Source organism: Sorex fumeus, unplaced genomic scaffold (assembly GCF_029834395.1).
Source record: "Sorex fumeus unplaced genomic scaffold, SorFum_2.1 ptg000054l, whole genome shotgun sequence".
NCBI classification, from domain to species: domain Eukaryota; kingdom Metazoa; phylum Chordata; class Mammalia; order Eulipotyphla; family Soricidae; genus Sorex; species Sorex fumeus.
Window position 1 is genome coordinate 19,224,961 of NW_026606111.1, and position 27,967 is coordinate 19,252,927.

Sequence of the window (27,967 nt, forward strand, 5' to 3'; positions counted from 1 at the left end):
GATGAAATTGAAAGGTTGTATTTTGTGAATGGCAAGTTTTTTTTGAGGGAACATATTTACATATAAAAATATATTTATTTATAACAAAATAAAATATAACTACAGATACCTGTAAATGTGGGCATTTATTTATAACAGAAAACCACACTAGGCATCTGGGGTTCCCGTTAGGAGGAAAAATCTTCTTTGAAAGAATACATGTAAAAATAAAGGACAACAGCTTTCTCTCTGGAATCTGCTTTTGTTTAACTACAGTTTGCATTTTGATTTGCACATCTGAATTTATTTTTGTCCAAAAAAGTGATATAGGCATACATTTTTGAAGTTTGAAAAAGCTTGGCTATGTAGTTTTTAAGGCAAACAAAATTATGAAACAAAAAGAGAAAAGTTGTATTTTCATGTTTTCCACTATGAATATCTATGCAAAAATACAGCCTTATAAGTCACCTTTATGTACCATATTATCTCCCTGAGCCTGTTAAATTCATTTTTTAAAATTTAATGTTTTTTTAACTTATGATAAATATTTCCTTTTGGACATATGTTGAAATTCGGATGAGAAAGTTTGAAGAAATTAGCAATAAAGATCCATACTTCATTTTAAGTATGCACCCTAGTTAATTCAACAATTTATGGATACTGTATTCTTTATACTTTACTATTGTATAAAATGACATTGTAAAAAATGGGTAATATGAAGTTTTACATGCTTTCTAGTTAAGAAAATATCAAGAACGCTGCTACATACTATTTGCTCAGTTATGCATCATGGATTTCAAAGAGGTGTTGACTTTAGACAACGTATCTTAGGGACTTTGACTTTCATTTAATATCTTTAAAGTTTTCATTCATGCAACTCTTATCCAAATACTAGACCAAAAGAAATGTAAGGAGGCTGGAGTGATAGCACAGCAGGCAGAACATTTACTTTGCACGAGGTCGACCAGGGTTCAATTCCCAGCATCCCATATGGTCCCCTGAGCTCTGCCAGGAGTAATTTCTGAGTTCAGAGCTAGGAGTAACCCCTGTGCATTACCGGGTGTGACCCAAAAAGAAAAAAGTAAGGAAATTTTAATATACTCTTGAATAAATGATTTCATCATGTATACCTGATTCACAGTCGCACTGAGACAGAATAGGAACCAGAGGTCTAGTCCCTTATGAGAAAATATGCCACTGCACAAGGAATCAAACTTAGAAACTTGAATGTACTATCACGTTCCCTAGGACATAGGCTGTCTCCTTTGGTATCTCTACCCTGTCTTGACCTGCACTTTTCACAAGGAATGTCTTGCAAAGGCGAGAAAAGTCAGAGACTAGAGGGATAGTGTTGCTTAAAAGGCACTTGCTTTGCATGCAGCCAAGCCGGGTTTAATTCCCAAAACCACAACTGGTATACCCATAGTTCAGAACCAGGAGTAAGCCCTGTGCATCACCAGGTGTAGCACCCAAACAAATAACACCAGAAAAGTGAGATTAAATGGTTGCTGCAAATGGTTTGTGTGTTAGTGTCCCTCCACCTTCAGGACTATGAGTAGCAGAACAACAGGAAATTAAGTGACTACAAGTGAAAAGGTGAACCAGATTGGATAGCATAGTTAACCAAGAGAGAAAGAACCATCTTAACTGGACAGCGAGATTGGTCCAATTTTAAGTCTTAAAAATCTTTATTCTGATTCTCTTCTGCGAGTCAGCTCCATTGCACTCTCTGTCTCTCTCTGTCTCTCCTTGTCTCTCTCTCTGTCTCTCTGTCTCTCTCTCTGTCTCTCTCTCTCTCTCTCTGTGCTGTCTCCCTTGTGACAGGGTCCAAGCCATTTCCACCCCCCCCCCCAATATAACTGAAAATAGACTTTTGGTTTCTTGAAGAGAAGTTCTATTTTTCCAGAACCAAAGAACCTGGGGCTTGCAACAATGAATGCTTTTACCCCAAAAGTGCAAAACACAGCACAATATTAATAGAAGATAGATGGATCAATGGTGAAGAAAGCCTGGTTGCTACTTTGTACATAATGGTTTTCTTTTGCTTTCTGTTGTTTTGAAATTTTGAAAAACTAGTCATTCAAGAGTTACTAGATTTCAGGCTTTACAGACCCCAAAGTTATTGAGGAATACTAGGCACAAGAAGGTAAATTTTGTCCTTAATTATGAGATATGATTGCCACCGCTGCTGTTCATAACTTATTTTTTTTAAAAATTTTTTATTAGTGAAACACCATGAGGTACAGTTGTAGACTTAGAAAGTTTTGTGCTTGGGTTTCAGTTATATAATGATCAAGTACCCATCCCTCCACCAGTGCCCATTCTCCACCCCCACCAAATCCCAGTATCCCTCCCATCCACTCCCATCCTCCTATCCCACCCTCCCTCTGTGGCAGGGCATTCCCTTTTGTTCTCTCTTTCCTTTTGGGTGCTGTGGTTTGCAAAAGAGGCATTGGGTGGCAATCATGTTTGATCTATAGTCTACTTTCATTATGCATCTCCCATCCTGGGCAGATCTTCCCAGCACCCTTTATTTGGTGCTCCCTTCTCTATCTGAGCTGCCTTTATACCTAGAATGTGCAGCTGTCCTCCAAGCCATGGAGTAAACCTCCTGGTATTTATCACAGCTGTTCTTGGGTGTTAGTCTCCTATTTTGTTACTTTATGTTCCCCAGATGATTGCAATCTTTCTATGTCTGTCCCTCTCTTTCTGGCTTCTTTCGCTTAGCATGATACTTTCCATGTAGTACCACTTATATGTAAATTTCATGACTTCATTTTTTCTAACAGCTACATAGTACTCCATTGTGTAGATGTACCAAAGTTTCTTTAACCAGTCATTTGTTCTCAGGCACTCAGGTTTTTTCCATATTCTAGCTATTATAAACAGTGCTGCAATGAACAAACAAGTGCAGATGTCACTTCGACTATACTTTTTAGCCTCTCTGGGGTATATTCCCAGGAGATTGCTGGATCAAATGGGAGCTGAATTTTTAGTTTTTTGAGAATCGTCCATGCTGTTCATAACTTAGACCACTCAATGAAGTTTAATTCATTCTCTCTTTTTTCTGTTCTTTTTTCCCTTCTCTTTCCTCTTTCCTTTCTTCCTCCACAGAGTTATTGAACAATTATGTGCTACGCATAATGCTAAATAATGAACTTCTTAGTATTTCTATTCTATAAGATACACTTTATTAACAAGAAATTATTCAATAATCAAAAGGTTATGTGCTAGTTATAATGCTAAACACATGGAGCAAATTACATATACGTGTATTTAACTTATGATAAATAAAATGTAGAGAAAATGAAGCTTCAATGGTAATGAGCACAGACACTATCAGCTTAGAAAATGTCATGTTATTGGTGAAAGACTTGATCTTATGCATGTTTTTAAAATTTATCCAAAAATTCTGCTTCTCAGGATAGTGATGTTAAAAGCATATTTTGAAATGTGTTTGGCACAATACACTGAGTTTTTATCTTCAGTTCCTTATAAATAAATTATCTATTTTTCCTAGCTATTGAGAGAGCCAGCTTCTTTTCTGATAAACTTCTCACAGCTCTCTACCTCACCATCTGTGACATGAATGGAGAAAAAAAGTTATATTACCTGTCTTACACTTACATAATTTTTTATGACTTCTGACTGTACAATTTTATGAAATATGTTACCAATTTCTCTTGGTAGAACAAAGAGACTTTGGAAATTTTCACTTAGAAAGAAAAACATTTAGAAAAGTGTATTGCTTGCTTTGTGGAACTGCTACAGTTCTTTGGTTAACTGAGTTCACCAAAACACTTAGATGCTTGTAAAATGAAATTCAATGGCAGTTAATTTTTGCATCATTTGAGTTTTAGCAACTATGTCAGCAGAGGGTGCCCTAAACAAGAAGGGCCGCAATGAAGAAATAAGCAAGTGTTTAGGTGGAGGTGACCTCCTACAAGTGTTTAGGTGGAGGTGACCTTCTATAAGATCATCGTGGGTGATTTTAATGCCAAGATAGGACCAAGAAGATCAGCTGAGGAACTTCACATCGGGACCCATGGCCTAGAATGGAACGAAAATGGTGAGAGACTGTCTGAGTTCAGCATGTCGACCAAGACCATCCATGGTAACTCACAGCTCCAGAAGGCAGAATCTAAATGTTGGACATGGGAGTCTCCCGGTGGATGATTCCACAACGAAATAGACCACATCATATTGAATTGATGATTTTGCCTGACTGATGTCGCTGTTGTCACAAAATTTCGAACGGGATCGGACCACCGTCTCCTTCGTGCAAAATTCTACTTCACAGAGCGGGGAGAAAGGGCTGCAAAGTTCAAAAAGAGAACTCCCAGAACGACCACCAACTGGGAACTCTTTGGCACTATTGCGGCAACATGGGAAGATGCCATTGTTGACAACATTGATGAGGAATACGATCGACTGGTTCAGCACCTCCATGAATGTATGAGGAACGCCAAGAGAGAGATAGCCACAAAAAAACGCCTGTCTTCAAAAACTCTTGAGCTAATTCGCCAGCATGGTTTGGCGCATGCCTCAGGCAACTGCAAGCTTACGTCCGAGCTCGCAAAGCAGTGCAGAGATGCGATCAAGGAAGACCTCAAAGAGAGAAGAGCAGAAGTACTGGTAGATGCGGCAGAAGCTGGGAAAAGTATTCCTTACGCCCGCCTGTCCTTCGTCAACTACAAGACCAAGATGACTGCCCTCCGACATCCTGATGGATCCATCACATCCTCCAGAACGGCAATGGAGAAGATTATCCATGACTTCTACTCAAATCTCTTCGATAGCCATGTCCACTTGCCGACATACCAAATTCCACAGGATGGATATGTCATTCCCAACGTTCTCCCTTCCGAAATCTGACACGCCATTTCGTCGGTAAAGAAGCAAACAGCACCCCGCCCAGACAAGGTCAGACCTGAACACCTGAAGAACCTGTCATCAGTACTCATCAATACACTGGCTCGGCTCTTCACTCGCTACCTGTCTGAATGCAAGGTTCCGTCCCAATGGAAAACCCGCAGGGTCGTACTACTGTTCAAGAAGGGAGACATCCATGACATTGGCAACTATCGCCCTATCTGCCTATTGTCTGTCATCTACAAGTTGTTCACTCGAGTCATCCTAAATAGGATTGGCAGAACACTAGATGAAGGACAACCATGCGAGCAAGCCGGGTTCCGCAAAGGATTCAGCACCATCGACCATATCCACACAATAACCAAACTCATTGAGGTTTCTCGGGAGTTCAAGATGCCGCTCTGTTTAACGTTCATTGATTTAAAGAAGGCCTTTGATTCTGTTGAGATGGAAGCGGTCATTGAAGCCCTAGCCAATCAGGGCATTCAAGCCCAATACATCAAGATCCTCCGTGAGCTGTATTGCGGATTCACTACCAGGATCTCACCATTCTACAAAGAAGTGATCGTTGATGTCAAGAGAGGGGTTCGGCAGGGTGATACCATTTCACCGAAACTCTTCAGTGCCACCCTCGAGAACATCATGCAATGACTTGAATGGGAAGGAATGGGAGTGAAGATAGATGGTCGGCAATTACACCACCTCCGCTTTGCTGATGACATAGTTTTAATAACACCAAACATCAGCCAAATGGCACAAATGCTGGCCGACTTTGACCGTGAGTGTGGAAAGTTAGGACTACAGCTGAATCTTACAAAGACAATGTTTATGAGAAACAGCCTGGTTCCTGATGCCCCATTCGCTCTCAATGGAACGACCATCTCCGAATGCAACAGCTATGTGTATCTAGGTCGAGAAGTCAACATGACAAATGACCTGGCACCTGAGCTGCGCAGGAGGAAGAGAGCAGCTTGGATCGCCTTCAGGAACGTCGAAGAAATAGCTAAGAGGACGAAGAACCTCCGGCTCCGGGCACATCTCTTTGATTCCACTGTTCTTCCTGCATTAACATATGCCTCAGAGACCTGGGCTCTACACAAACAGGATGAGAATGCTATTCAGGTCTCCCAAAGAAGAATAGAAAGAGCTATGCTTGGAATATCACGTTTCACTCAAATGAGAGAAAGAATCCAGAGTTCTGACATCCGTGGACGATCAAGAATCAGGGACGCTGTCTCATTTGCCAAGGTGTCAAAAATCAGATGGGCTGGTCACGTAATGAGATTTAAAGATGACCGCTGGACTAGAGCTGTTACTGACTGGATTCCACGGGATATCAAAAGACCGCATGGCCGCCCACCTACCAGATGGTCAGACTTCTTCGTGAAGATCATGAACGATCGGTTTGAGGCTCTTCATGTTCCCAGAGCGAACTGATGCCATTGAGCTACACTAGCACACAACAGGGACAAATGGAGACGTTACTGGCGCCCGCTCGAGCAAATCGACGACTAACGGGAAGTTAAGTTAAGTGATTAAGTGATAGGTGGAGGTAAGATAAAATGTTCCATAAGTACCCTCTAATGTTTAGGGGAAATTTCCAATTCTATTGAATAAATATTAACTGATAACTAATTTTACTGATACTTAAATGGGTATTTGAGAAAAGATAGCAAAGATAAAAATCTATCCAGCAAATTTTATAATAAACAAAGAAGAAGGCATTGCTAAAGCAATTAGGAATACAAGGGAATATACAGGCTATCAAACACATTAATATAAAAAGAGTAGTGTGCAAATCACTAGATGCAGATATCTTTCCTGGATGAAAATTACGGAAAAGCCTAAATAATTTATAAAGGCTTAAAAATAAGAGAAGAGAGTGTATCAAATTTAACATATAGATTTTGTCATTGGGGTCCTGTTGCTCGTGTGAACAGTAAGGTCCAGCCAGCCTCAGTAATGCAGTCACCAAGAGTACTTGAGACCATCTGGATGTGTATAGCCTGGATGTTAATCCGGGCCTCTGGATTTTCAGGGCTCTGTCGTATTCAGATTGCAATAAGGTTATGCTCTTCACCAGCAAAGAAGTTCCATCTTCACTCAGGCTGAGTCCTTTGTCATTTTCAAGGAAAAGATTTTCAGTAGATAATGAAGAGGAAAAACATTTATTTAAGGTTGACATATATTCAAGGGAGAGCACAGACATGAACTAAAAGAGAATATAAACTTGCAGGAGAGCCTGGGTTACTTTAAGTGGATCATAAAGGGTCATTTCCAAATTGCTACAGCTGGGGATTTCTATGCAAATTAGTCATTACTAGGGCTTTGCTTAGGAAAAGGACTTTGGGTTCTGAAGGTCTCTTAATTTTCTCAGTCTTTTCAGGGCACTTCTGAATTACTGCCTGAGGGGATCAGAACTTCTAGCTGAGTTGGAGGCCAAATAGTTCCCTTTCTGGTGTTGCTGTTGTGCTTAAGGTCACACTGTGAGGTGTACAGCCAGGGCTTACTCTTGGCTCTGTTCTCTGGGATCACTCCTAGGGACTTGGGGACTCTTATAGGGTACCAGAGATCTAATTGGATTGATTTTGCACAAGGTAAGCACCTTGTCCTCTGTTCTGTAGCTCAGGGACTCATGTCTTTGCAGGCATTTCTTGGTTTTATAACTAAAATTTTTTTCCAAGGGGCCAGCTTTTTTTCTGGAGATGGGTATTCCTTTCCTAAATTTGCTTCATTATACTTTTAAGGTCCTACTTTTATTAGGCAAAATCTTCCATTTTTTTTCCCCAACAAACTCTGTTCAGGTTTGCTGATTTTGTGGTTGTTGTTGTTGTTCGAACATTTCAGATTAATTGAGCATTGTTATGATTGTTGACCTTAAGGCTTCTTCAGCCCAGTTTCAGAGATCTGATGGCACTGGTGATTCCTCTGGGTTTTTGTTGTTTTCTGTTGGCAATTTGGATTCTTAGACTTTCCCATAGTATTAAGCAAAGTATTAAAACAAACAAACAAAAACCCTGTAGTACATTGTAGTAGTTGAAGAGGTCATTATATAAGTATATAAGAGTGCAATAGGCATCTGGAAACAAGCAAAACAAGCCATCTATACTTTCTCGGAAAATTGTTTAATAATTATCCCAGTGTTAGGGAAAATTATTGGTGTTTGATTATTAAATATGACAATGATGAGGTATATATATATATATATATATACATATATACAATGCTATTTGTTTGTGTGTGTGCGTGTGTGTGATCTCTATCAGGCTAAGGAAATTTCCTTTCCTTCAATTACTAGTGTGCTAAGCGTTTATGAATAAATATTGAATTTTACTAAATGTTTTATATATATATCAGTTGGGATGTTTTAGTGGGTTTCTTCTTTATCAATTTGATATATTATATTGTTTTTTATATTTATTTTTTCTTTTTGAGTCACACCTTGTGATGCTCAGGAATTACTCCTGGCTCTGCACTAAGGAATTACTCCTGGCAGTGCTCTGGGGACCATATGGGATGCTGGGAATCAAACCTGGGTCGGCTGCATGCAAGGCAAACGCCCTACCCGCTGTACTATCACTCAAGCCCCAATATATGTTTTTTAAATATTGAACAATCTTCTCCTCTCAGGATAAACTGAACTCAGTAGAGGGGTGCAGTTCTTTTCGGCATATGGCTAGGATTCCCATTCATTTTTAGTACTACAAACATCATATATGTCCACATATGACCATAATATAGTTCACTTTTGTAAACTTTACCACGTGTTTGAAAATAATGTGTTTTGTGCCAGTTATTAGTGTCTTCTATATATTCATTTGATAAGACATCACTGACTTTCAATTCCCCTAACTCTTCCTTTTATATTTTATTCTAGAAGATTTATAATTTTAACTGTCACATTTATTTCTATGATCTATTTATATAGTTCAATTTAGAGGAAACTCACATCAGAACAATATTGAGTCTTATAGTGAATGAACATGTTATAACTCAGTTTTTATCTAATCAATAATTTCATTGTGGGAGTTTAAAGCATATAGGTCTTTTTTTTTCCACAGTGACTTATATGTGTTAGATATGTGCTCTGGAATTATCATTTCTTTCTTATTTTTTTTTAGTTTTTGGCCACACCCAGTGGTGCTTAGGGCTTACTCCTAGCTCTGTACTCAAGGACTATTTCTGTCAATGCTCAGGGTCTATATGAGGTGCTTAGGATTGAACCTGGGTCAGTCACATGCAAAACAAGTGCCACACTCACACTACTGAATTATTTCTCTAGCCCCTGACATTATAATTTTTATTTTCTAATTATTAATAATAAGTATATAACAATATTGATTTTTGTATTGAATTATATGACATTTTACATTTACTTATTGGGTATGTTAATTTCTGGCCCACATGTTAGTACTTTTCACATACATTTTTACATCTAGAAATTTTCCTAGATGTAAAATTTACATCTAGAGTATTCTATTATTTGTTATAATTTGTATAATTTTTTTGCCCTGTTGTACTTGTAATGCCTGTGAGACTACTATTGAATAGAAGTGACATAAATATGTATCCTTTTCTTAGAATATAAGTAACATAAACATAAACATGTATCCTTATATTAATTAACATTTATCTGTGTGTTTTTCTTGGTACCATAGTTACTTAGATTTTTCATCATAAATGGGTGACTTGAATTGTGATGCAATGATAGTACAGCGGTAGGGCATTTGCCTTGCGCACAGCCAGCCCGCCTGAACTGGGTTCGATTCCTCCGCCCCTCTCAAAGAGCCCGGCATGCTACTGAGAGTATCTCGCCTGCAGCAAAGCCTGGCAAGTTACCCGTGACGTATTCAGAATGCCAAACACAGTAACAAGTCTCACAATGGAGATGTTACTGGGCCCGCTCGAGCAAAATCGATGAACAACAGGAGGACAGTGTTTGTTGAATTTTGTTCATATATATTGAAATAACTTTTATGAGCATTTAATATTTTCTTTTAAAAATAGTAAAAATTTTACTGTAACATAGTCTTTACAATGTTCATTTACTTTTGGCATCTAAATAATATTGTTGGAATGTCTCCTACTTTTCTTTCTCAAAGATTTTATGTGTCATTTGTGTTATTTCTCCTATAAAATTCTATAGAATTTACCAGCACAGTCTGCATAATATTGCATGTATTATTGCACATATTGCAATACAGGATACAATGCATATATTATATGCATATATTTATATATAATGTATTCCTCCACTCTTCTTGGAGAGCCCCACAAGCTACTGAGAGTACCTCACCTGCATGGCAAAGCCTGGCAAGCTCCCCATCACGTATTCAATATGCTAAAGACAGTAACAAGTTTCGCAATGTTACTGGGCCAGCTCGAGCAAATCGATAAACAATGGGAGGACAGTGCTACAGTGCAGTATAAAATACGTATAAGTATATCATATGTAAAATATAAATTATGAGACTGTATCACTGTCATTGTATCACTGTCATCCTGTTATTCATCAATTTGTGATTTGGGCTCCAGTAACATCTCCATTCACCCAAGACTTGAGATTTTAGCAGCCTCTCTTTATTCATCCTTCCCAACAGTGCTGTATTGGAGGCTCTTTCAGGATCAGGGGAATGAGACCCATTATTGTTACAGTTTTTGGCATATAAATACGCCACAGGGAGCTTGCCAGGCTCTGCTGTGTGGGGCGGGATACTCTCAGTAGCTTGCTGGACTGAGAGGGATGGAGAATGTATGTAAGAGAATACAAGCAAGTGTGTTAAAACCAAACACACGTGTGCTGCTTTAGGTACATCAGTGGGCTAGACTATAAGAGGTCGGAGCTTCTGAAAGCTTTATTTTATAGTCTGTGGATCTTGGCCATTGATGGGATTACATGGCATCAGGGGCAGTCTGTAGGTGTGACTGCCAAGCTACTGGAAAATGGGGGATCTGGGTGGGGAAGGCCCAGTCCTGATCCAAGCAGGCTTGGAGATCTCACATGGGTACTGCACACCTGGGTTCCTCTGCCGGTTCCTACATGCTTGAGGCTCGTCTGAGCATGTGGAGAGTGGCCTTGAGCATGGCTGTGGCTAGGTTCTGGAGTTTTTTGGCTGCCGGGGTTCGGCTTGGGGTGGGGAGGGAAACTCAATTTGCCCCCTCTCCAAGGGGCCCCGGTGAAGACAGCCTCAAGGGAGGCAGGAGATTTTGTGTCATCGCTCTCTTCTGGGAACTCTGTTTTATAGTCTCTGGATCTTGGCCACTGATAGGATTACATGGTGCCAGGGGCAGTGTGTGGGTGTGACTGCCATGCTACTGGAAAATGTGGGATCTGGGTGTATAAGACTATATAATTTAAATTTATTCAAAGATAATTTATTTTAGCAATTATTTTTTCTTCAGTTACTTTTGGAAGGCTTTACCTTTTAATGTTTCTCTTCCTTTTATCTAAAATTACATATTTATTGCTACAAAGTTGTTCATAATGTTTTCTTATCCTTTTGATGGCTATAGAATCTGTAATGATAGCCCTTGGTTCATGCTTGACATTAATAATCTTTTTTATTTTTCCTCTTGATTAATCTTATTAGATGTTTATTGATCTCATCAAATAATTTAAAGAATTACTTTTTCCTTCAAAGAATTTCTTTATCTTTTGGCTAATTCTCCTCAATTGATTTCTGATCTTATTTACTTATTTCTTTTTTGGTATTATTTCTATCTTGACTTGCTTTGGGCTTAATTTATTTTCTTTCTCTCTCTTATTGAGGAAAAGGCTTAAGTGACATATCTTGGACTCTCCTTGCTCTCTAATATAATCACATAAAGCTGTAAGCTCCCCTCCTAAACACAGCTTCTCAACATTCCATTGTAATCTGTTGACTTTTAATTTTCATCCACTGCAAAATTGATTATCCTGTGGTTTCTTTTTCAGAAAAAAAAATTTCGAATGGTGTTATTTAATACTTTGGAGTATTTTCAGATATCTTCTGTTACCTTCAAGTTGATTTTCATTATGGTTAGAAAACATACTTTGCACTATTTGAAATCTTTTAAATCATTGAAATTTTGTATTATGCCCCACATCATCGTTAATGTTTTATATGAATTTAAAAACTATACCTTTTGATGTCTTCCTTTCTTTTCTTAGTATTTTTTTTTATAAATATCAATAGATGCAAATCAGTTGATTTGTTTTTCATGTCTATTTTTGCTACTCTTCTTTCTACATGTTATAATTTTTGAAAGGGATATCAGAGTCTAACTATAATGTTTATTTTTTAAATAGTTCTATAAATTCTAGTTTTTGTTACTTTTATTTGAAGTTCTGTCGTTACATGCAACACATTTAAGATTGCTGTAGTTTTATTGAATTATGCCTTTTGTCATTACAAATAGTCGTTTTTCCTGTGGTAGTATTCCTCTTAAATCTACTACATTTGAACGCATCTAGATCTTGTGTAGATTTTACACTGTAAATTTTTCTACATCTAATTCATCCTTATCTATGTTTAAAATGGATTTTTATGGTATATGTTGCCTATCATCTGATAATTGGTTTCAATTATTTTATAGCATAACATTTACCTAACTTTTATAGTTTAGGTAATATGATTATAATAGTGTTAAAGATTATGATATTAATGCATGATTAATAGTGTTATTAATAGATTATTAGTGTTATTAATAGTGTTATTAATACATTATAATAGTGTTAAAGATTATGATATTAATGCTTAGTACTTGCAGAATCTTATTCATTGCCATGCATGATACATTTAGGGCTGGAGTGATATCACTGTGAGTGATATCGTTTGCCTTGCACTCGGCCAGCCCGGCCAAGCCGGGTTCGATTCCTCCGCCCCTCTTGGAGAGCCTGGCAAGCTACCAGGAGTATCTCGCCTGCACAGCAAAGCCTGGCGAGCTACCTGTGATGTATTTGATATGCCAAACATAGTGACAACAAAGTCTCATGATGGAGACGTTACTGGGCCTGCTCGAGCAAATCGATGAACAACAGGAGGACAGTGACAGTGACAGTGATACATTTAAGGGGTATGTCCTCACTCAGATACATATCCCAGCACCAAGGCGTTTAATCTAAAACAAAAATTGTCTTGAAAGTGATGTGGGACTGGGAGAATAGGTGAATAGAATCAAAGCAGTGGTAGATAGGCCTCTGGATTTTAACTTGGAATTGTATTTTCATCAAGTGTAATACTAGCCTCACAAGATATATTACCTACTTCTGCCAAGGTTAGATAGAAAATTGGCATAGGACATCTATGGGTATACTTAATTTCAGGAATAAGAAATAGATAGTCATGAGGAAACCAGAACTTGTGACTAAGCAGTAAAATTATTTTGTTGCTGAAAATTTACTGGGTCTGATTTTTGTTTTCTAACTTTGTTTTTTCTATTTGATTTATCTGTTAAATTCACCTTCTGTTGTCTTTACAAGGTCTGATCTGGAGAAAGAATGCAGAATTATTGTGCAAATGACTTACTGGTCACAAACCAGCTGCATTTCTTCCCACTCCCCCACCCCAATTTGCTATGCTTATTCCATTTTGAATGGTTTTGTAGGTTCTGGAGTTTAATCCATTACTCATGTCCTATTTCTGAGTCTCTACTATCTAGAATGACTTGATGGATTCCTTTCTGACAGAATGAATTATACTGTATGTTTTATTTTCTCTTACTGTATAGAGCTGATACTAGGGGGAAATGTTAATATTTTCAAAGCCTGAAACACAGGAAGACTTGGTTTTGAATACAGGATTAAACTCTGAACGTTTCCATAGTGAGATATTTATAATAATAGATCTAGAACTACCTACAAATAATGTCAAAATTTGTAATTCCTATTGCTTCTGACATAAATGGATATGTACTAAATTTTCAAACTTCTTTCTTATCATGTATTTAAGATAAGTTTTGCTTTTTTTAAAAAAAATCTTTTTGGGTCACACCCAGCAATTCACAGGGCTTACTCCTGGCTCTACACTCAAGAATTACTCCTGGGGGTGCTCAGGGACCGTATGGGATGCTGGGAATCAAACTTGGGTCTTCTGCATTCAAGGCAAACACCCTACCCACTGTGCTATCACTCCAACCCCATGTTTTACTTTTTAATCTTAAAAAGTGAAGGGTGATTTTGAGAAAGGAAAAATAAAATAAAGTCATAGTTGTATATAAACCTATTTAAAGATTTTTATTTTAATAACATCTAATTCTTTTAGTTTGGTGTTATAGTCGTTAGTAGGCTGGAGCGATAGCACAGCAGTAGGGCGTTTGCCTTGCACGCAGCCAACCTGGCCAACCTGGGTTTGATTCCTCTGCTCCTCTCAGAGAGCCTGGCAAGCTACCTAGAGTATCTTGCCCACAGGGCAAAGCCTGGCATGCTATCCGTGATGTATTCGATATGCCAAACATAGTAGCAAGTCTCACAATGGAGACGTTACTGGGCCCACTCGAGCAAATTGATGAACAATGGGAGGACAGTGCAGTGCTACAGTCTTTAGTGATTCAAAGATTTGTGCTAATTAAGAAACAGGATAGGTGAAAGTTTGTTGCGCATTATTTGGACCATTTCTAAAGAAATTAACAAAATAACTGGGAATCTTTAATAAAAAAAGAATTTTTACAAAAATTGAAAATTATTTTATAATTCTCAATTTTAATTAAATACATAATACTTAATATTCATGTACATAGTACTTCTATAAAATACATAACTTTACCTGTATTATACATGACAGTTATGATTCAGGAAACTCCAGATTATTAACTTCTTTTCCATGTGTAGTTAGAAACTCTTCTAAAAACCTTTAAGCCTTGGAAATAAAAAAGATTTAAGCAATATTTATATACACAAATATGGTTTATATGTGTATATATGCAATATATATGTTTACACACTGTTATAATTCAAACGTGGATATAAAATTTTTTTTTATTAAGTAATTTTGATTTATAAAATTTTTCACAGTTAAGCTTCTGGCATAAAATTTTACACCACCAATCCCACCACCAATGCCAACTTCCCTCCAACAATATTGAAGAACTTCAATTGATATACTTATTTTCAAGGATCAGGATTAGATAGTTGTGAGGAACCAGAACTTGTGACTAAACAGTAAAATAAGTTTGTTGCTGAAAATTTATTGGGTCTGATTTTTAGTTCTCTCTCCCCGGCCGAATCGTCATTAGTGACATTTAAAAAATTAATTATTGTAGTTTGTGTTTCCTGCTTATAGTGTTGTTGGTTCTGAGGTTTGGATATATACATATACAACAGCTCTATACCCATCGTGCCTGAGACCCTCTCCCTCTTGTCCTGTTCCCTCCTGTCTTCTTCTTTTTACTTTTCACCTTGAGTTTCTTCCTTCCCTGTCCAAATACAGATTTCAATCAGATCACTTTGGTTAGAATCTAGATCTATGTTACTCGATTTTTGTCTAAACTATAGATATAGCTGCTTACAGGATTGTACCAAAGATTCAATGAGTTAGTATTATAAAGCACTTTGTTTCTTCTACATGCAAACACTGTTTGCTAATGAGAAGAAAGCACTATAGCAGTGTATTCCTGTTGTTCATTGATTTGCTCGAGTGGGCACCAGTAACGTCTCACAACAAATTGTGAGACTTGTTGAGATATTCTCAGTAGCTTTTCGGGCTCTCCAAGAGGGGCGGAGGAATCAAACCCAGGTCGGCAGCATGCAAGGCAAATGCCCTACCTGCTGTGCTATTGCTCCAGCCCAATGAGAAGGTAAAGGTAAAGGCCCTCCCGTTGTTCATCGATTTGCTAGAGCGGGCCCAGTAACGTCTCCATTGGAGATCTTGTTACTGTGTTTGGCATATCGAATACATCACGGGCGGCTTGCCAGGCTCTGCCGTGCAGGCGACATACTCTCGGTAGCTTGCCGGGCTCTCCGAGAGGGGTGGAGGAATCTAACTCGGGTCGGCCATGTGGGCTGCGTGCAAGGCAAACGCCCTACCGCTGTGCTATCTCTCCAGCCCATGAGAAGAAATATATTTTAAAATTGCAAAATAGCTTAAGTATTGAAAGAGGTCACCTCTTTTTGCTGTAAATTTTAGTAGGAAACATATTGGACTAGAATAATGATAATATTCATCATAAAGTTGATTCACCATTAAATTACTGTCAATCTGCCATTTGGATAAAAATTAAAATGGCAATAACCTAAAATTACAAATTAACATTTACTTTAACTGAAAGCAGTCTTTCTTATTGAAAGTAATTGGAAGTCATTGTAAGGATATGAGAATTGACTTCATGCCCTCTTCTACACACACACACACACACACACACACACACACACATACACACACAACCCTCTTTCCTTTCCTTACATTGCTGCTGTGATGTTCAGGATGACTCATTTTTGCTTATAGTGCTCCCTGGAGTCACATTTTAGTTGTGTTGTTCCCATACACCTTGGCTGCAGTGCTTGGTATACACTGGCACACTGGGTTGTCATGCTTGTTTGTGGGTATTTTTGTTGTTGTTGTTGTTGTTGTTATCATTGATACAGTACTGCCAGCAGGTCACATAAGTGGCTGTGATGCTTACTCACAGAGTTTTGTTGTGGTAGAGATCCCACACTTTATTGTGGCTTTGGGCGTCCCAAATGCCAGCACTACAAGATCTGCACATGTGTGTGGGATCATGAGGTGGAGGATCAAATTCATGCTGATCCCACACTTTATTGTGGCATTGGGGATCCCAAATGCCAGCACTACGAGATCTGCACATGTATGTGGGATCATGAGGTGGAGGATCAAATTCATGCTGGCAAGACAGTGACTAGACCATGGAGCTGTTCCTGGTCCTCAGGAAGTGGGCTTTTTTTTTTTTTTTGCCTGATAGTTCAGCCTGTTAGATTTATTAACTCAGTAATTATTGGTCGGATGTTTAATTAACATTGGTGTAGTGTTCAATGAATGTTTAAGCCTCACCTTTCTCACTGTGGTCCGTCTTTTAGAAACTCCAGACTAACTACTTACATTGGGTTATATGATGATTTTTTAAATCTACTTTCAGGGATTCATTGAGTAAGTTATCAAAATCAATCAACTTGCCTGAGAGGATCTTAAAACTGTTGCTATTTCAAAAGGAAAAGATTGAACTGGAAAAGCTTGGAGTATGATTCTATGGGGAAGGCACAGTGTAGGGGGCAAACTGTAAAGGAACTGAACACTGAGAACCAGGTAGATAAAACACAGTTAGGTGATTGTGTGAAGGAACTCCCAGTGAGAGCTGGCACTTGACAAAAGCCTGAATGGTTTCTGTGTTGACTAGGGGCAGTTTGAGCACAGGAAACTTTTGTGAGGCCTCTTTTTAGAAATGCAGGAATCAGTTGGAGGGATGTTTTCCTGGAGACCAGAGGAGACCCCTTACATTCAGTTTCACTGCTGTGTTTTGCATAGGTTGTTGAGGGCAGAGAGTGTGGGAGTTTCTGGTCAATTAAATAGAAGTCATCTATTTAGGGACTTAGGACATAGGGATCAAGGCGTGGAAGTCCAGGCATCTACTTTAAGAAATTCAAAGGTTTTGAATGAAGAATTAGTATTAGATTTAGCTATATAAATGTTTTCATATTTGATCTTCATTTTGTCTAACATTTTTTTGTAAAGCAATTCAAGCAAATCATAAGACTTAAATACTTTTTTGAGGGAATCGTATTCAGTTGATTTTTTTCCCCTTTTTTGTGGGGGGAGGGGGAATACCTGAAAAGTGCTAAGGTCTTATTCCAGGCTCTCTGTTCAGGGAACATTCCTGGTGGGACTTAGGGGACCATTTGGGGTGCCAGGATTGAACTCACTGTACTATCTAGCCAGCTATATCAGTTGATTTTTAACAACAGACAGTGGCTTTATTTTTTCCTATCCATAAGCTGACTTGTGAACCTAGCCTGAGAGTAAAAGATGTTTGCTATTTGTCTCCTGAACAGGACAAAAATCAAATACTGCAGCCAATGCCTGTGCATATGACTGGCTGTGAAAACAACTGAGAACAGCTGAAGCAGAGATCTTGATGCGCAGCACGAAAAAGCCATCCAAATACATTTCACCCACTGTCACTATAAACCCAGGTTATAAGAAGTCTTTATAAACAACAAAATGCAAACCCATAAAAAAACAAACAAAATTTGATTGTTTCAACTTGAAAATATGTTTGCTTATTCAGAAGTTATGATGCTTTCATGAAAAAAGCCTCTAGCAGATCATTATTTTAGATTTTTCTTTGTATTTGCATAAATAATATTTTCTCATTATTTTCACTTGTGAAAATGGGATTCCAGAAAGAAGCACTATACAGGTTAACAATGAAATGGTAAGCGATTTGAATGTCAAATAATCTCATCCAATTTTCCCATGCAGGTAGAGATGATCATATTGGAGATTTTTAACCCACAAAAGAAACCTTTTATATATCTCACTAGAATATTAATCTTCCACATAAGTCAGTTTCCTCTAAATCAACAGAATCGCCTTTAAATCTGAAAAGAAGACTTTTTGAAAACTGTACTAATAATTGAGCTACATGGCTACCTAGATTCAAAATGAAAACAAGACAAATGAAAAAGAATCACTCTGCTTGGGATGACGCTCTTGTTCCCTGTGAAATGGACTTGGGCGTAACACAGTTAACTCATTTCTTTTCCCTGGAATATCATTAGTAGATTTAAAATAATTACAGCAACATTTATGGGAAACTGTTGGCATTTTAAGCTTGTGAAATTGCTTTTTAAATGTGCATAGAATGTAACTTCTTTGTTCCCAAGGCTACAAGCATTGAACCAAAACTAATAACTGAATGCTATCCAGTGCCACACCTGAAAAATTGTGATTTGCTGCATAATAACTTGGTGTTTGGATAAACTTCAGTATTTGTGCAAACTTGCTACAATTAAAATGCACACACACAGACAGGCATACATTCACATTAAATTCTCAATTTGGACATTTTCTTTCCATTGTTTTGTGCTCAAGATACTTGTTACCTCTACCCAATTAATGTTCCTAGTTAGAAAAAAAATTAGGATGATGTTATGAGTTTTATTGCATCCTTAAAAATAATTTCATTTATTATTATTATTTTTTTAAATATTTTATTTCTTTATTGAATCACTGTGGGAAAAGTTACAGAGCTTTCGGGTTTAGGTCTCAGTCATGTAAGTATCAAACACATTACCCTTTACCAATACTTCTTTTTAACCGTGAACCCCAATAGAACCCCACCTCCCACCCCTCCCAATTCCTGTGAGGCAGATGAGTTCTAGTTAATACTCTATCTACTTTGACTAGATACATTGTTTCGATAGAAGATACACAATTATTGTTTAGAGTTTACAACCCCCCCCCCATCAGATATGCTGAAACAGTGTTGTGAAATGATTTGCTTTCTACAGCTTGGTTTAAGAATAAAATGATGTTTTGGATTTCTGCTGTTTCACTTATTAACCCTGGAAGTATTTCTATTAAAAGGTAGATAGTTAAGAGATTGGTTTCTGTGCTCTGGAGTCATGGCCGTGCCGGAGAGCCGCTCGTGGAGGGCAGCTGGTGACCTCGGTCGGGCGTGAAGGACGGCCCAGAACGCCCCCCTTCCCATGAGGCCCCCGCTGCCCCCCGCCCCCGGCTCAAACCTGCTGTCCACAAGGCTCCCGTGCGGCCGCCATCATTCTTTCCAGAGAGGAGTGGGCGAGCGGGACAACACCCTTTCCCCTCCGGGCAGGCTTGGTGGCGCGGTTTAACACATAGTCCATTTGCTTTTCTGCTCCAAGCGGCTGGTTCTCTGTGCTAAGTCCTTGTGCTTCCTGGGCCGTGGCCGTGCCGGAGAGCCGCTCGTGGGGGGCAGCTGGTGACCTCGGTCGGGCGTGAAGGATGGCCCAGAACGCCCCCCTTCCCATGAGGCCCCCGCTGCCCCCCGCCCCCGGCTCAAACCTGCTGTCCACAAGGCTCCTGTGCGGCCGCCATCTTTCTTTTTCATTTATTATTTTTGACAGTGTAAATTCTTTAAACATTCAGCTTTTCCACCTCTATCAGATTCTTCATTTGTTTTATCTGTAGATTAGATGGTCAATTAATTAAATACAGAAATACGAGCCAGTGATATTTGATTTTCTTCACCATAAATAAGAAAAATGTTGGATCTGTTGGGTGTATTAGAGGTTTGGGAATGTTAGAAAGTAAGTTCTGGAATGATGATTTGGGCCAGAGATATGCCTGTATTACAACAGTGTGCCTGAGGGCACATTCATCCTGGACAAGGTGTGCTCAAGGTCCCGTTGTTCGTCAATTTGCTCGAGCAGGTCCAGTAACGTCCATCGTGAGATTTGTTGTTAACTGTGTTTGGCATATTGAATACAGTCATGGGTAGCTTGCCAGGCTTTGCTGTGTGGGCGAAATACTCTCGGTAGCTTGCCGGGCTCTTCGAGAGGGGCAGAGGAATCGAACCCAGTTCTGCCAGGCCGGCTGCTTGCAAGGCAAACACCCTACCACTGTGCTATCGCTCCAGCCCAAGGTGTGCTCAATCACGTGAATATGTTCAATATTTTACAGAAATAAAATTATATAGAATGTTACAACCTTTATAAGAGTGATTATCTAAAGGAATTCTTTCTTTGCTTATTATGAGCCTTCTAAGCAAGTTATGAAGGGATTACTGTGCTGCAAATGAGGGAGTTAGTCTTCTTTGAGGGGGATTTTTCCAACATATGTGTGTAATTTATATTGGAAAAATATGGTAAAGGTAAAGGTAAAGGCCCTCCCGTTGATCGTCGATTTGCTCGAGCGGGCCCAGTAACGTCTCCATTGGAGACTTTGTTGTTACTGTGTCTGGCATATCGAATACTCTCAGTAGCTTGCTGGGAGCGATAGCACAGCGGGTAGGGTGTTTGACTTGCACGCAGCCAACATGGCCGACCCGAGTTCGATTCCTCCGCCCCTCTCAGAGAGCCCAGCAAGCTACCGAGAGTATTCGATATGCCAGACACAGTAACAACAAAGTCTCCAATGGAGACGTTACTGGGCCCGCTCGAGCAAATCGACGGAAAAATATGAATTTAGATAATTTATTATACTAATGTGTCCTGGAAGAGACATTTCCAGGCTGGCCACCTGGACACCAACTGAGAAAAAGTCAAAGTGATGGGCTCAACTGGGAGGTGGGGAGCTGATACAAAGAAAAAGCCCTGCCAAGCACCTTTGTGGGTATCAGTTTTGGGTATAAAAGCAAAGGGCATGAGAGGATTTCATTGGTGGCTTATAGTATTCTGTGCTGGAGTTAAAAGAGAGCTAGAAGGAGGAATTTGTGACTGGGGATGGTTTAGTCCACTGAGTGCCTGGGCAGGGTGTGGGAAAGTTGAGGTAGCAGGAAAATGTGAAGGTAAAACATCTATAATAGTAACATATTATTATTTATAATGATTAGCATAATTTATTCAGCATCCTAAATGTTTAAGCACTATTGTATCTAAAGTGACTTCTTTTCCTCAGAATGAACTCACTTCAGAAAGAAATGATTCCCCTTCCACAGCAATATCAAGGTTTCATGTCTATGAATTTTCAAGATAATTGCTGAAAAATATTTCATAATATTATTGAATGCATTACATTATTTCATAAAAATATGTGTAGTTGGCAGAATAATGACCAACCCCTCAAAGACTCTAATTACTTTGAATATATTATGTGTCAAAATAGAAATCAGGTTACTGATAAAATAAAGGTTAATAATCAGTTGACTTTCAAATAAGATGATCTTGAATTATTTAAGTGGATTCTGCGTAATCACAACAGGAAACAGGAGACAGATGTCAGAGAGATGCAGCATGTAAGAGATTCCAAGGCCCATTTCTGGCTTGGATGGAAGGGGAGTTACAAGCCAGGGAAGAAAATAGATTTTTCCCCTAGAATTTCCAGAAGGAACACAGCCTGCTAACAGCTTGATTTTAGCCCAGTGTGACTCATTTAGACTCCGACTTACGAAATTATAAAATAAATAAATCTGTATTGATTAAGCTTGTGGTAATTATTACAATAGCAATAAGAAACTATGATTGCCTAATATACTTCTATGTTTTCACTAGTCTCATTAATTATGGTTGATCTTCAGAATGCCAAAGGATGTCACAAACCTGATGCTGCTTTCTTTCCCCTCTCCAGTCATCTGTTGTCAACTACCATCCTGGAATTAGGTATTCTACTGCCCTGAGCACTTCACCCTCAACTCCGAAGGATCAGGGGAGGATGGTAGCTGGGTGCCAAATATCCTGAGGTGTTGATATTTAGCATCTGTGAGACTTTGGACCAGTCTCTTTATCCCACCTAATCTCAGTCATTGTAACAATGGGATAAAGTCCCTAAGTGTTCAGTGATCATTACTTCAAGATGATCAAAGCCAATAAGAAACTGCCTGAAGTGACTGGTGGTTGGTGATAAAGAATCTACCCCAAATGCAGGGTCATTTTCTGTTTTGCTATCTCTGCGGATGGAAACTGTGACTTCGTACCTAAGGTTCATAGGAACCTGAACTTCTAGATGAAACATGTATATTTATGGTTGTTCTGTATACCGTGGGTGGCTCTGTATATTCTGCTTTATAATCCCCTCTATATGTAATAGATAGCAAACACATGCCAGTTTTACTTTATTTTTATATTATTAAAAAAGATATCTATGCTTATAGTGAACAGTTCGACCAGAATGTAACAAATATAAAATGTTTGCAGGAAAGTGTCTCTTTGTACTTTTCATCCCCATTTCCCTAGATCCTTTCCAAGGAAAAATGCATTTTTTCTCAGAAATCCTTCCAAGATATTCTCCTCACATTTCAGTCTATGCTTCAATTCCTTTCCATGATGGTAATATACCCTACATTTTGATCCTAATCTTTTCCTTTCCTTTGAAATTTTTAGGCAGATTTTTACACTAATACAATACATAAGTATAGTTTGCATTTGATAAGTATGAAAAGAGTGAACATATGTTGGAAATGAGGAACAACTGTACCTTTGTGTCAGCTTCAAGTGAGCTTTGTAGTGAGTCATAAAACTACTTTCTAGTACTTTAAGTTTCAGTGATGAGCTTGTGCTGTGACACATTAATTATTATATTGATTTAAAGATGGCTCTCTACTAGCAAGAAAGTGTATATAAGAATGACTAATCTTTTCCATTTTCTGTATTTTTCTTAGAGTTTCAATTCCTTGCAAGCCTGTATCATCTTTTTACCTCCTAGCAAAATTTTACAATGATCACTCTCTTTTTCTTTTGAAATGTGTGTGACTCAAATTTTTTTTTCTGAAAGCAGTTTTCATCCTTAGCTTACCTGTAATTTACCTTTCTTTGCTATTGGATTTCTTTGTCTCTAAGATGGAAAATATTTCACAGCTAGAAACTTAAATGATCAGTTATCACGATATTAAAAAATTAAGGCAAAAGATGAAAAGAATAGAGGTATAAAAGGTCAGCATGTTGGGGGCTGGAGCAATAGCACAGCGGGTAGCACATTTGCCTTGTATGTGGCTGACCCGGGTTCGATTCCCAGCATTCCATATGGTCCCCTGAGCACCGCCAGGGGTAATTCCTGAGCACAGAGCCAGGAGTAACCCCTGTGCATCGCTGGGTGTGACCCAAAAAGCAAAAAAGAAAAAAAGAAAAAAGAAGAAAAAAAGTCAGCATGTTGTAAAGAATTGTATGTGTGTGAATATATATGTATATATCCACATATATATATAGCACACATATGTGTACTCACATGCATTTGATTTTAAGTGTAAAAAAAGTTAAAAGTCTTTCAGAATTATTTCATAACTTACCTTTTTCCTAGTGACCCCAGAAGACAACATGAAACTTTATAGACTTCAAAAGTCCTTTTTTTGGACACTCATGAGAGAGTCAGAAAAGACTCTGAGAGCCATTAATTTTAACTATGAACATGCAGCTATACTATGTATTAATCTTCTCTATCCTTTTTATCACATTTATATTATCACGGACTATAGGATAGATTTTTTATTTTATCTTTCGTTCACTCTCTGCACCAGGCGGGTGGCTAACTCTTGATCTCAAAATATGTGTCATTTTCTATGATGAGTAACTATTGAGGCTTTTTTTTTCTTCCCTGAGACGTAATTGGAGATTTAGCACCTTCTTCTACAAAAGGGTCTCTCAATATAGTACTTCCTTTTATCTACTATGGAAAGCTAGGCCAAAATCTGGGGGAAATAACAGCTTTTCCACTATTGAATTATGTTTTTGATTGGCACTATAAAGTTGAAAATTTTTGTCTTAGTTCTTCATAGCATTGTTGGCACTTGAGCCTTAGGAAACACTCCCCTTTACCTTTTTTTCACCTCAATAAGAATCCTGCAGATGTCGACTGTATGATTTGCATCTATTCTTATTATTAAGAATACATTTGAATTCATTTGTTTGTCTTTTACTTATCAGATAACTTGAAATTGATGTCTGTGAAAGATCAAATAGTTTCCTGTAGGTTCATAAGTCCCAGTGTTTTGGTCTCATGCATAGTCCATACTAAAAATATATTACACACAATATTTTATTTGCTGCATTTTATAGAATACCATGAAGCCTGACAATAATTTAATTGACTTATTTAGTTTTTATTGCTCTGTAATAAATTATAAACTGAATAGCTTAAGACAAAATAGATTATGCATGATTTCTTTGTATTAGGAAATCAGATATAAGTTAGCTCTCATTATGGGCTCACTAAGTTAAAATTAAGATGTCAGTTGGATCTGTAGCCTATTTCATTTATTATTTGAACTCTTCAAAACACACAGAATTCAGTTCCTTGCAGAATGGGATTCCAGCTTCCAGTGGTTGGCCCTCTCTACTTGTAGTTCATATCTTGGCTCTGTTTCTTCAATGCAGTTGTAGAATCTCACTCAATATTTTTACTTCTGATATATACGGTACTTTTTTTTTTTTGTAATAAAGGGCTCATCTGATTAAGGCAGATCCAGTTAAAATACTCTACCTTATAATGAGTTTTAACCAAAACAATTAGAACCTTAATTATATCTAAAAATGTCACTTTGTGTGTGTATTATTGGGTTATATCTGGCATTTGTCAGGGAATACCCCTGGCTCAGTGCTCAGGGGTCACTATTTGTGGTGCTCAATGTATCATATAGTTGTAGTGATTAAACCCAGGTCTCCTGCCTGCAAAGCATAAGCTCATGCTTTGGACCATCTCTCTAGACAAATCTCTTCCCTTTTGTCAGTTTACATAATCTAATTATAGAAATTATAATTATTATATTTTCAGGTCTCGTCTCCACTCAAAGGTAGGGACTAGTACAGGGTGTAAGTATGAATCTTGGGATTCATCTTAGAGTTCTGCCAACCATGATAGATAAAAATGAGTCCCATTTATGTTAAAAAATTGAAAATAACAAGTTTATCACATTCAAAAGTATATCCCCAGTGTATTTTGAAAGTTTGTTGTTTCACTTTGAAGAATTTGTGATACGCTTTTTATTATATTAAAATATATCACGATCACGATCACGACCACCCTGTTGTTCGTCGATTGCCTCGAGCAGGTGCCAGTAACGTCTTCTTTGTCCTAGCCCTGAGATTTTTTTTTTAAAAGTGCCATATTCAAGGCTTTTTCAGGGTTAGGAGAATGAGACCCATCATTGTTACTGGTATTTGGCATATTGGATATACCACGGGGAGTTTGCCAGACTCTGCCATGTGGGTAGGTTACATTTGGTAGCCTGCCAGTTTGTCTAAAGTAGGAATGAGATGATAAGATGTATTCGCATTGATAATGATAAGAAGCATTCGTGGCCGCGCGCTTCCGGGAGCTGAGTGTGATAATCTCTGGATCCTGGCCGTTGTTGGAGTTACACGGCAGTTGGTGGGTGTAACTGTCTAGTTACTGGCAGGTCCAGTCCCAAACCGTGCAGGCTTGGAGATCTCAGCCCCGGGTCCCACACACCTGGGTTCCTCTGCCAGTTCTTTTATGCGTGAGGCTCATCCAAGTGTGTGGAGAGTGGTCCCAGCATGGTCTTGGCTGCGCCCTGGAGGTCTTCAGCTGTTAGGCCCTGGTGGAGATATAACATCTGATTTTTGAGCTGGGCTGCATCTGATATTGGTGCACTTGTCTGAAATTTTGTTAAGGCTTTAAGACAAACTCTGATTTTAAGCCCAGTTAAATGCATATCCCCCTAGTTGATTATCCTCCTAGTTGAAAAAATATCATGACCTCTAAATTTCACTGGTAATAAAAACCATATTTGATCCTAAAATAGAAATAGTAATAAAATATATATGAAATAAATAATTACTGTGCCCCCAAGCCATTCAGTGATTTAAAACATTTTAGATTTCTGTCTATAGATACTGATATGAAAAACTTTGCAGAAAAGGTAGCAAAGTTTAAGAAGAGAACTCCCAGAACTACCACCACCTGGGAGCTCTTTGGCACTATTGTGGTAACATGGGAAGATGTCGTCATTGACAACATTGACGAGGAATACAATCAACTGGTTCAGCACCTCTGTGATTGTGCGAGGAACACCGAGAGAGAGATAGCCACAAAAAGATTCCGGTCTTTGAAAACTCTTGAGCTCATTCACCAACATGGCTTGGTGCAAGCCTCAGGCAACCACAAGCAAATGTCCGAGCTCGAAAAGTAGTGCAGAGAAGCAATCAAGGAAGACATCAAAGAGAGAAGAGTATCAGTGCTGGCAGATGCAGCAGAAGCTGGGAAAAGCATTTGCAACACCCGCCTGTCCTTCACCAACTACAAGACCAAGATGACTGCCCTCTGACATCCTGATGGATCTATCACATCTTCCAGAAGGGCAATGGAGAAGATTACCCATGACTTCTACTCAGATCTCTTCAATAGCCATGTGCACCTGCCCACATACCAAATTCCACAGGATGGATATGTTGTTCCCAATGTTCTCCCTTCTGAAATCCGATACATTTTGTCAGTAAGGAAGCGAACAACACCTAGCCCAGACAAGGTCAGACCTGAACACCTGAAAAACCTGGCTTCAGTACTCATCAATATACTGGCTCGGCTCTTCACACACTACCTGTCTCAATGCAAGTTTCCATCCCAGTGAAAAACCTGCAGGACTGTACTACTATACAAGAAGGGATACACCCACGACATTGGCAACTATCGCCCAATCTGCCTATTGTCTGTTATCTACAAGCTATTCACTCGAGTAATCCTGAATAGGATTGGCAGAACACTAGATGAAGGACTACCATGTGAGCAAGCCAGGTTCCGCAAAGGATTCAGCACGTTCGACCATATCCACATGATTACCAAGCTCATTGAGGTTTCTCGGGAGTTCAAGATGCTGCTCTGTCTATCGTTCATTGATTTAAAGAAGGCCTTTGATTCTGTTGAGTTGAAAGTGGTCATCAAAGCCCTAACCAAACAGGGCATTCAAACTTAATACATCAGGATCCTCCGTGAGCTGTATTACGGATTCACTACCAGGATCTCACCATTCTACAAGGAAGTGATCATCCATGTCAAGAGAGGGGTTTGGCAGGGTGACACCATTTCACCGAAACTCTTCAGTGCCACCCTCTAGAACATCATGCGATCACTGAAATGGGAAGGACTGGGAGTGAAGATAGACAGTTGGCAACTACACCACCTCTGCTTTGCTGACGACATCATTTTAATAACACCAAATATTAGCCAAGCGGCACAAATGCTAGCCGACTTTGACCATGAGTGTGGAAAGGTCAGACTACAGCTCAATCTCACAAAGACAATGTTTATGAGAAACGGTCTAGTTCCTGACATTCCATTCACTCTCAATAGAATGAACATCTCCGAATGCAACAGTTATGTGTTCCTAGCTCAAGAATTTAACATGACGAATGACCTGGCACCTGAGTTGCACAGGAGGAAGAGAGGGGGTTGGAATACCTTCAAGAGCGTCAAAAATATAGTTAAGAGGATGAATACCCTCCAGCTCCAGGCACATCTCTTCGATTCTACTGTTCTTCCTGCATTAACACATGCCTCAGAGACCTGGGCCCTATGAAAACAGGATGAGAACGCTATTTGGG